This window comes from Pelmatolapia mariae, linkage group LG20 (genome assembly GCF_036321145.2).
Source record: "Pelmatolapia mariae isolate MD_Pm_ZW linkage group LG20, Pm_UMD_F_2, whole genome shotgun sequence".
NCBI classification, from domain to species: Eukaryota; Metazoa; Chordata; class Actinopteri; order Cichliformes; family Cichlidae; genus Pelmatolapia; species Pelmatolapia mariae.
In genome coordinates this window covers 8,457,021-8,469,313 of record NC_086244.1, presented here as the reverse complement: position 1 = coordinate 8,469,313, position 12,293 = coordinate 8,457,021, and the positions used below count along the sequence as shown (strand labels likewise).

Here is a 12,293-nt window from a genome sequence, read left to right as displayed (position 1 = left end):
ACGGGGCACCTTTTAATAAAGGTTGTGTTAATGGGTAGTAAATAATTAAATTATCCTTTACAGCTCATTTAAAGGCCATTTATAAAAACAAAATTACGGTTGCCAGGTTATGAAAATCTCCCATTGGCAGGTACTTTTCATTTCCTTTTAGTGAGCCTAATAAAGAAATCCTCCTGGGTTTCTCACCCACAAGTAAGCAATCAAATGTGTAGTTTAATTCAAGGTTTTAATGATCAAATAATGTTCAGTGGTTTTAAATAGGTGGATTTTTGTCCAGTTTTTCTGCAAACCCTCAGAAATACTTGAACTCAAACTGCATTACATAATTATCCGACTTTATAAAGCAATTTTTATCGTATTTAATAGTATTTATTTAATTTATTACATATTTATACATCTGAATCCAGTTAAACCACATCTAAAGATTTTGACGGTGTGTAAACACCCAGTAATGCTTTTTAAAAAGATGTTGAACTTGGCCAGACATCTAAATAACATAAAGATCTGGTAAAAAGTGGAAGGTGAAAAACAAAGTATTCTCAGGTCAGTGAAAAGGCACCCATAATGTCTAAATAACTCTTCCTCCTTAACTCCTGAGTTCCTCATGTTGCTCCGCCGTGTTTAACTGTTTTAGGCTTAAATAAGTACAAATAAGTCATAATGTAATAAGAAATAAATAACTAAATTCTATTCATGTAGCACATTTGAACTTACAATGGAGACATTCACACTGCTTGCGTACAGTGGCGCAGTAACAAGCTGTCCTGCATTCAGACAGTCCCAGAGGTCAGCAGTTCTCAAAGTGAAGTCTTCAGCTTTGATCTAAAAACAAAAAAGTCACAGTTGATACAAGTTGATATATAAACTACGACTGTGGGACAGTCAAGAATAGGATGCAGACCCGGGGGTTAAAGACAAAAAGTAGCAATAAACAAAACCCACCACTTTATACTGGATTATTTAATGCACAAGGAAGCAGTGGGAGGTTGCTAACACTGTCTCAAGTGGTAGTAGATTGATTGGAAACAACCAAGAGACTAACTTGGAAACTCCTGTAGACAGTAGTATATAGTATTGTAGTAGTCCGTTCTAAATGTAAAAAAGGACTTGAGTTTGACATGACTATGACTTTCTCACAATCTGATGGATTTAAGAAAGGATTTTAGTCTGGAGATCGTTCTGAGCTGGGAGAGAGCTATTTCATTTATATTTTTAACCCGTGTTTTCATAAATGGGATTTAATGAATGCAGTCATTTAGCTGTAATTATTTGTTACATTTTCATCTAGATTCAGAGGTAAATAAAATCATAAATGAGAAACAAGGTAAGTTCACAAATCTTCAGGGAAACTGAATAGAAAAAAAAGAAGAGGCCCCAGAATAAATTCGTGAGGAACTCCATATGTCATAATGGCTGATGCAGAGAATGTTTGATTTCCAAAGAAGTCTTAATATTATTTATTCCACAATGCAAAAATTCTGAGTGGATACACTAGAAGAGACAATGCAGATGGGGTTAAAGGCTGATATTACAGGAATTAAAACTGTATTAGGAATTGACAAGAAGGATATTTCTCATATCTATTAAATGGGACATATAAGCAGTGTTTGATATCCAAGGGAGACCTTTTGAGCATGGTTGCAAAATTCAGAGTTAAATATATATATAATAAAAAAGAGAAGGGGAAGAGAGAAGAAAAAGAGAGGGAGAAGAGAAAGATGTGTTGTCGCAGATCAGCGACTCCCTCCTCTTCCTTCACTCCCAATCAGCAAGCAGAGAAGAAGGTCAGCATTACAAATGGAGGCTTAATGGACTGAGTCGGTTGAACAGCTGCTTGACAGAAGAAGCCTTGTATAGCCTATAAACCTGCTTGTCAGTGTCTTACAGGCATGTGTGCAGTATAGATATCATTATTTTGTGTTCTGTTATAGGTATAGGTACTCTAAAAAAAACCTTAGAAGCTGTTATAAATTTAGAAAGTTTTAAAATATTTTTGCTTTTGTAGACAGAAACTAAGAATGAGATAGTGGTGAAACTGAAATGAACTGAAGTGCAAGGAAGAGGATCATCTCTATTTCCTGGTATTTCCAGGCAGAAACAGTGCAGTCGGTGTTAGAGGCTGAGATTACAGAAACAAAACCTTAGCATTTCACAGCAAAGATAATTCTCCTGTTTATTAAAGGGGAACTATAAGGATTTTCGTTCTTGTCTTTTATAAATAAGGGTTTTTACAAGTTTAAACCAGGCATTTGGATGGGTGACTTTGTATGTAAATGCAGTTTTTCGTGAATGCAGTTCTGGTAATTTCCCTTTGGTCGAAAGCCAACATTTTTCATATGCCAGAAAAACGTTGCATTTTTGAGATGCCCACAGTTTCAAATAATACAGTCAGGATATGTTCAGGTAACCCTTGTGAGTCAATGATCAACAGCTTTCTTCTGTGGTCATCTGAGAGTCCCAAACTTTATCTCCATCCGCCAGCTGTTAAAATCTTTTGGCAGGAGGCAGTATAACATAAAGAAGGAAAATTTTAAACTGTAAATCATGCAAAGCTCCTCTAGAGTCCGAGAATATGAAGGTGGAATTGTTAATTGAGCTTAAAGTCCACTTTAAGCTCAATTAACTCTCTTTTAACAACCTCAATCCCCACAGCAGCCGTTAACCTCCTGCTGCTGTGCCTGATCCTCATGACCTTCTCAACAAATACAAAAACTAGAGTGTAAGCTCAGCCACACTTTTCACACCTGTGGGAAATGAAAAAAGTACACATAAGGAGGCAGGAGGATCAAGGTGAACTTTGTCGGCCATCTAAAAGAAAGGGGCTCATTTCTAAATTTAGTTTACGAAAGAATAAGTTTTGTAATGTGTAATCTTTCTAATGAGATACTTGAATATGAGTTTGTAGAATTGGTGGGAAGCAACAACACTTTAGGTAAAGCAAGTGCTCTAGTTTCCAGTTATAGTTCAAGCAGTATTGAAGAATTACCACCAAAGAGGCTCTGGGCGCGTGCTGATAAAACGATTATTGTGCCACAGTCTGTTTTTCAATAAATCTCAAGTTTTGCCTTTCAGCACATCCTGTTCTTTTGCTTCTCCATAAAAGTCCAAATTCACTCCCCACCAGACTGTGGCAGATTTAATTAACTTCATATTTATTTATTTCATTTGCTCATTTGAAGTATAATTAAAGTTCAGGAAAATCCCCTTAAATTAAAAGAAGTTTTTGTTTGTTTGGTTGTTAAGTTTAATGAATAGACTACTTTTAGCCTACTTTTACTAATTGTGTTAAATAGTAGTTATAGCTTGCTTATAAAAACCCAGATATAATGCATCATTTCAGCACTGTTTGATCTTAATACATTGATTAATGTTGGTTTTTAAAAATGTTGCAGAAACCCTGTGATAGGAGGGAATCCCCTGAGATATGAGAATGATGTGTAGAAACATTTATTTTTAATTTATTTGGTATTTTTGTGTTTTATTCAAAAACGACACTGTGTGTGATTTTTACTGCGTGGTGCTCATGTAGTCAAGGGACTCCAGCAGAGCGTCAATGAATAAGAAATGATGACCGTTATATCTGGCATGGTACAAATGTGGCCACTGAGTGCCAGCCGCCCTTGTCGCAGGCATACTCGGATGCCTTTAAAACCCAGAAAGGAAATACAAAACGGCGTCTGAGCACATACACGGGACGAGTTTAAAAGAGTCTTGGCCCTGCTTCCTTCCATTTCCTGATAGCTTGGCTTTATTGCCAGTCCAGTACCACACAACAGAACAAACAGGCTCTGTTTGTGTGAATGTCACCAGCAGGCCAAGTATAGCTCCAATCCTGAGAGTCTTTTTCCCCTCAAAGTTTTCACAACAGATTTTTCTTTCTCACAGGCGGCAGCATCAACAGAATTGGGCCATAAAGCTCCATTTGAATACTCGATAAATTATTGACTCGTGTTTGACTCTCTGAACATACATTAGACATGAGGGGGAGGGCTGACACAGGGAGAATATGATGTGAGTGAATCTTTGTGCACTGGAAAGAGGTCATAATTCAAAAACGGATGGGATTTGCGGTCCAGAGAAAATATGTTTAAAAAGCATCAACCAGCTTGCTATAATACAATTTGAATTAGCCTATTTTTCATCAACCGGTGTTTCTAGATACGCCACTACATTGAAATCAAGTTAAATAGCAGTAAGGCTCATTGTAGTCATTTGCTTTAAGATTCCTTAGAGATTTCTGCCTCTAATTTTTGTGAGTAGTTTTGATTTCCTTTTTGGCCGTTGCAGACCAGATTATTCTAGATAAGGCTGCAGAAGTAGATCTATGCTTCAATTTCTTAAGATCAGTTTTTACAGCTGTTTATTTATCAGCCATGCTATGCAGCAACAGTCTTCTTGAACAAATATACTTTCTTTGTTTTTTCAGTGATGTGTTTCATCCATCCCATGGATCCATCTCATGCTTTTAAAGGCACACGAACATAAAAAATTGAAACAGTCTTAATGTCTTCACCTGTTAAAGAAAGAAAATAGTGTCACCAGCATATTTAAAGTGGATTAATTAACAAGGGATATATCATTTAAAGGCTACTTCATAGGCCTAGGCACACAGAGGTAGAGATTGGTCAGAGACCGCCTGGCAACCTCTGGTTGCTTGGGAAAAATGGTATTCCCTAACCAGTTAGCGTGTAGTTACTGGACGATGCTGGCACGAGTTAAAATCAGTCCCAAAGAGGGTGCTGCATCAAAAACCTCTTTGTGTTTGCTTTGGTTGCTAGCAGATGCTGTGGTCACCTTGCAGTTTTTTCCCATGAAAATCACAGATTTCTCTGCAGAACTTCAACACTTACTCTCTGAGATGCAGTGAAAGGTAAAGGTTGAGACACAAGCCAGAAATGGATAACATTCACCTTCAAAATAAAAGCCGTGCCTTAGTGCTCCAACCAGCACATTTCAAATCTATACATGACCAGTTTGGGTGTTACTCTTTACAGTTTTACTGCTGCTTCATGAGTAGTTTGAAGGTGTTTGTGGACAATTCTGCATCTTCCATGTAAACCTTTGACAACATAGTAACCTCTTAGTGACAAAAGTAATTAGATAAAGGGGTCACTGACTGGTCTCTAGGCCTGTTTCACTGGTGCCTTAGCTTAGCTGTTTTTCCTTGTTTCCAGAGTTTTAAATAAGGTAACCAGCTGCTAGTTGTAGCTTTAAATTTTGTGAAAAAACTCTAAACAGTATAAAAAATGGGTGTAGCGTGTTGATCTGGAAAGTGCCATAAATGTGCATCCTCTTTAAAGGTCAGCAGGGGGCGATGTATGTGATTGCAAAACAACATAATTTTGTAAAGAAGAATCTGAATTTTATACTTCAGAATTTGAACTGAATTAAATCCAAAACATTAAAACACAACAAAAAGAAAAAGTGAAGTTCAAAGACACTGACATGGATTAAGGTATAAATATATAAGATAATTTTTAGAGTAATTTACTGGGTAATATTCACTTGCCAAATATCTAATACATGCTGTCAGACTTGCATCACAAAATGCTTTTCCGTTGTCTTTAGATAATAACTCATAAAACCTGTCTGATCGCTCCCTGACCATCTCATTTTTACAGTTGAGCCTTCCCAACATGTTCTCACAAGCAACAGTCCACATTTTCATTGTCAGAATGTCTTGATGCATACTCAATCCTCCAGGTAAGTAAATCCCAAAAGGTTGATTCTGTTCATCTGGACGTAGCGTTTTCAGTGGGAGAAACGTTTCGTCACTCATCCAAGTGACCTCTTCAGTCTCAGCTGACTGCAGGTTTCCCCAACCTTATAAACAGTACATTTTCAGTTTCAGTCATTGTGCAGAGGTACTGTTTGTAAGGTCGGGGAAACCTGCAGTCAGCTGAGACCGAAGAAGTGAAGTGGATGAGTGACGAAACGTTTCTCCCACTGAAAACTCTACGTCCAGATGAACAGAATCAAGCTTTTGGAGTTTCATTGTCAGAGTTTGAGATTCTTTCCAAAACAAAAGGATTAGTTTGGCACAAGTCACTAGACCCACCATCAGTGCTCTCATTATAAATGCATTCAAGGAGATAGATCATTGGTGCCCTGGACAAATCACACTTTGATGACACTTCAACCATTGGCATATACAATCCAAATCATTTCCAAAAAGGAAAAATATTCCCATAGTGCATACAAATAAGTGCTTCTTTTTGTCCTACATTTCCAGCCTAAAGCATCTGTAATTAAATCCATTTTTATGTAATCTGGTTGTATAGATGTATGTGGGAAAACAGCCTTGGGCTCTCAGCTCGGAGTTTATGGGCTCAAATACTGCATTTCGGTTCATAGTAAATAAAATATGTGCAGATGAAATTAATTTGTAATTTCTGCTGACCGTAAGAAAGGAGGATTAACTGTAGTATTGTCAGTCACAAGTTGTTACCCAATGCACTTGCAGTTTCACAGTCAAATCCAAACTTTTTTTTATTAGAAGTTGTTGAAGGAGAGGTTTTATTTCAGGACCCTTTAGAGACATGAAGCATGCATGGTTTCCTGGATAAAGTCTAAAAACAACAGTATGTTTTTACCCACTCCGATTTGACAAAGGTGTTCTTGTGCATGGAGTGGGCTTGAGATAATTGCTTGACTGACTAAATCACATCATTCTGTCTGAACATGCTGGTGAAATGAGTGAAGGGATTTAAAAAAGTGATAGTCAGTACAGTAGTCTTTTGTAATGGTGTGTTCAACCATCTCATTCCTTAGCTCTGATGTCAGCATGCTGAAGGTGTGCCAGATACTCTTGGACTTACTAATGTTTGACATTAACTCTACAGTTTGTGCTTATCTGTCAAATATGGAAATAAAATGTCTGTTGCTCTCAACATTTAACTGCTAAGAAGATTTCAAGTCAAAACAAAGTGGCACTCTGTCATAATTAACATGGCTGGTCTGTCAGGTGGGATGCCATTAAGCAACGATAGATAGACAATAGAATCATACAGTTTTTGTTGTTACAATAAAAAATACAGTAAAAACAAACATTGTTAAAAGTTCCACAGATCTATACTGAATGCTTTATTACGTGAGTGAGTAAAAAATGTCATATATAACAGTCATCCATCCATCTATTCATTCTCTTAGGCTTATCCAATTCAGGGCCGTGTGCGGGCTGGGGCTACCATAGGGTAAGAGGTGGATACACCCAGGACAGGGCACCAGCCTGTTTCAGGGCTAACAGTAATCAAGTAATATAACAGTAATAAAAAAAGATTTAAAAAAATAACAAAATTGAATATATGATTAAGATTATGAAAAAAGAGAATTCAGTATTCTGTTGAACACTAAACTTATGAGAAATGTAGGATAAAAATACATTTTAAAAGTTGTAATTCTGTCTTTTGTATCCCAGCTTTGTTAATACAGTTATGATGGCAATTAGATGTCGTACAGTTAGTATATTAACTACATGCTAATGTATAGCAGGCCAATGTTTGATGTTTAAAAGATAAAGCATTTTTATACTTGTATTAAAAAGTTTAATTAAAAAGCTACACTTTCCAAGTATTTTCTTAGTCTAGGTCCCAAAAATGTAAATTAAATAAAACATAATATTTATGCAAATTGAACTAGTTTGCAAGCCAGTATCTGTTACCTACCACCAGCTGTTAGCTGGTTTGTCACAGTAATTAGCAAATGAAGTCAGTGTGTATTTGGATATGACTTGGTAAATGCATTTTTACATGCAAAATATGGATGTACAGTATATTCAACAGTGAAGGTTTTTTATATTACAAATGCCAAAGGGAGCATTGCTTCATGTAAACTAATAAATCACAGTATTGCTATCCACTATTGCTAGTATTGCTATCCTACATTAATCCATAGTTTGTTCCCCCTGTAAATTATTGTGTTTCTCCACAAAATATGATATATTCTCAAAGCTTTTTTTCTTTAGTGCTTCTGATCTTTAGTAGCTTTTTCTCCCCCTCCAAATTACCTAATGCTTACTATATTTTAAGGCCACAAACAGTGTTTCTGTGGAGCCATGTGAGACAATCAAAACAGAAATATCTTATCTCTGACTATATAAAAACCAAAAATGGGAACACGGAAAAAACACATTTTCTGTATTTATTAGTCTGAAGCTCCACACTGTGACTTTAGGTTCAAACTAAAGTTGAAGTGATGGAAAACCGGGTCCGTTTTTTAGGTGTGACAGGTAGGAATCAACCTCTGAAGTCCAGTCTGACAATTCAGTCCATCATTTTTCATGAATCATAACCAGTCCCCAGAGCCCCATATTGCTAGTTTAGCTGATTACAATACAGTGTCCCCCGCTGCCCAATTTGCATTATGCAGTGACAACCTGATGCATGTTGGTCCGGTGAAACAAGGGTGTCAGCTTGCCACAAAAATAGCTCCGGAATGCAACAGGCTGCACTTCCCCCCAAGCCAGGAAGTTTCACAGCAGTTCTCCTGCCGCACACAAACATCACAGAGGTGTGCTGGGTGAGCCCACAACTTTTAAAGACTGCGGTTTGCTTTAAACCGCAGTCCACCTCAGTTCTGTCTGCTCGATGCTTAAACTAATCCAACCCTGGAGAGTTTATGACCGCCATACACCACTGCCCTGCTGATTTTCATGTTTTAGGCATCGCGTGTTTGAGAAAGCTCCTGATGGCCCAAGCTTCCAGCTACCACTTTCACTTTTCTGAGAGCTTGTTAAAATACATTCAGGGAAACAGGCAGACCACATATGCACTATCAGACCTGTTTACTGCCAAACAGGGTGCCATTTTAAACATTTTACTTTCCAAGAAGCAGGAAAAGTTACCTCAGCTAGCCTCACTAGCATTACGGTAAAGGGCATGTTTTCCTGACCTGGCGGCCGAATGGGTGGGCTGCTCTGTCCTTCCATTCTCACGCTTATTTGAACCAAACTGGGTTATAGAACAATAAAATGCAGCTTTAAGCTACCATCAAAATGAACACGTTTCTTTGAGGCATCAAGAGAATCCATTTAAAATGACCACTTCCATTTGACCCACAGTTAAGTTTGTAGAATCTTTCTGATATGTATATATTAGGGGTGCAACGATACACAAAATTCACGGTTCGGTTCGGTTCGATACTTTGGTGTCACGGTTCGATATTTTTTCGATACAAAAAATGTTCATGCTTTTTTAATTTGTCATTTATTAAAATTATAAATATATATTTTAACTCAAAAGTACAGTTTTTAAATTTAATGTTGCTGAAACGACAAAGTAATAAAAACATAAATATCTCATGGAGAAATCCCTCATCTTTGGAAAAGAGAGTTTATTACAGAGAAATGGCTCTTTCCAAAATAAAAGCTATACTATACGCTTCTTCTGGGGTATACTCTCAGCAGCATATTAAACATATCAGGTCCCCATAAGGAGAATCATGTGCTAACGGCTGTCTAAATGACTCGGGTAAAGTTTGTAGCATGCGTGCTTGTTGTTTTTGTCTGCTTCCACTTGTCTTTGCACTAGGATGATGTCGGAGTAAATGTGCAGTCATATTCGTTGTGTTCCCACTAGTGCTGTCAGCGTTAATCTGAAATGACATTAATGCCACAACACGGCAAATCTCCGTTAACGAGCTACCGCGGATCGCCCCGTGCGTGGGGCTGGACAGCGTCAACACGTTAACGAGCAAACTGCGCTAAGCACTAGTTCCCACCCATGTAATTGAGCATTGCGTGACACATCCGACATACTGTTTTAATTTTGTCCATGACGCGCTTACCTTCAGGGTCATACTTCACATGAAGACCAAAACAGTTCCAAAGGCCAGATCTGAATGAGGGTGGGGGAGGTTCAATTTGCCATGTTGCAACGAGCTAAGCTTCTGTCTTGCTAGCTTGGATCTGCGCTCAGTGGATCTGCGCTCGACAGTGCAGCCTAGGCGGAGTAGTCGAACGCAGATCCACTGAGCTCTCAACACAGACAGCATCGTCAGAAGAAAAGTTGATAAAATAAATAAAAAATTTTGTATTGTTCGATACACATGCGTACCGAACCGAAAGCACTGTATCGAACGGTTCAATATCGATACGAGTATCGTTGCACCCCTAATATACACATATATACGTATATATGTATGTATATATATGTATGTATATGTATGTATGTATATGTATGTATATGTATATGTATGTATATGTATGTGTATATATATGTATATATATGTATGTGTATATATATATATATGTATGTGTGTATATATATATATATATATGTGTGTATATATATATATATGTGTGTGTATATATATATATATGTGTGTGTATATATATATATATATATGTGTATGTATATATATATATGTGTATGTATATATATATATGTGTATGTATATATATATATGTGTATGTATATATATATATATATGTGTATGTATATATATATATATGTGTATGTATATATATATATGTATTTTTGTTTTAGAATTTTTTAGATTAAAGTTGTTAATTTACAACAAAATGGGCAAATTTGTGACAAAAAACAGCAAATTCACGAGATAACTCATATTTTTTTAACAGATCAAAATGACATATTTAGGAGGAAAAAAAATGTTACAAGAAAAAAAATGGCAAATTCTGGCTGTGGCAATGGTACAATTATCAATGAAAATCCTGCAAAATTTTTAAAAAAGAAAATGTAATTTAAGAGAAAAAGCTGGAACTGTGGGACTATTTTTAGTATATTGGCCACAGATTAAAAAAAAAAAAAAAAAAAAAACAACAACAAAAAACTGTATTTTTGCACACCCACCAACACAATGTCTTCTTTTTTTTCCATCATTGACCCTAATAGCCTGTCATATACCCTCTATACACAGCTTACAGCAACAACAATAGCAGAGTGTCTTTCCCATCATCAGCGCCTATAATCTCTGAGTTAAAACACTCATAAGCCTATTTATACAGCCTGGCAAACTCAAATCTTCTAATCCACACCAAAACGCATGTATCCAATTATTCAAGCGGGATGAGGGTGAAACCCTTTAAGCAGTCTAACTGCTCGGTTGTGGTAAGGACACGTGGGCCTTGGCAGTTTGACTGGTTTGTACCCTGTGCTGGATGCAGACTGCAGTGTTGCGTTGTACCAGAATCCTCCTCTCCTCCCTCCTGCTTACTTCCTCGCTCCCTCCCTCTCTGCCTGAGTGACCTATTTAGCAGCAGCAGCTCTTGCACACTGACTGTACTCTCTGAGGATGAAAGGGAAGAGGAGGGATCACGAATGTAAAACGCCAAACTGAAAGCAGCGTGTTATTGTGTTGGAGCAGGGGTGTTTAAGTCACAGCATCATCGCCTCTCCATTCATTCAAACAGGCATTAACGTCTGATTTGCATAATTTACGAGCATCTTTTGAAAACAGCTGTGCTTTGTCGCCCTCTGCTGGTTACTTTGAAAGTCATATTACAATAGGAACATTGTTGCTTTCTTCCAAAAGACTTGGAATAAGAAATGCTACATTACATTTCATCCTGAATTTGAACTAAGTTCATACATCACGCAATACAACGATTAAATATACATTTGCTGCACTAATCTGATTCGGCATCAACGTATGGTATTTTCAATATGTACTTATTTATTTACAGTTATTCTAATATGAGTCTGCTGCCTGGTTTGTCGAACGCTTTTTACTTTGTGGACCACATACACACAATAGCATTCACATTTTAAAAATGATGCATTTACAAAAATGATGACGAGCAATGAGATGTTTTCCACACTAAGCCAGCCCGATGAAAGAAATGTTAGAGTAGGAAATAAAAAGTAATAATGATAAAATGTAAATCATTAAAAGTACTTCTCTTATTTAATTGAATAGTAACAGTAATAAACGCCTAATCTTCTCCTGTTTAAGAGTTTATCTATTATATACATTGCTCTCATAAACTTATCCTTATTTGATTTGTTTTATAAATTTTGGCAGTTTATTGCTGATATATTAAATTTCTTTGACTGTAATTCACCAAAAAATTTCCTGTAAAATTGAAATATCTTTTTCTTGTAAATTTGCAAATATTTCATTAGTAAATTTTGACAATTGTTTTTTCTCTAAAATATTTTTTTTCTTGTAAATTTCCTCCTGTTTTCTTCCCGCAAATTAGCCGGGATGTTTTTATGTAATATTTCTAGATTCTAGATTTCTAGAATTGAATAAGAGATGACTGTGAAAAAGCCAGAATCTATACCCTCCCTTTGGCAGGCTGGTTCTGGTCCTCTTGTCTAAAGTGTCTGGTT

General features: G+C 36.7%; 1 protein-coding gene across 3 annotated transcripts in view; it reads left to right on the top strand.

Annotated features, from left to right (window-relative positions):
• The window catches only part of acap3a (ArfGAP with coiled-coil, ankyrin repeat and PH domains 3a), a 77,306-nt gene that overhangs the window by 40,082 nt on the left and 24,931 nt on the right, over positions 1-12,293 (top strand). The window lies entirely within an intron of this gene.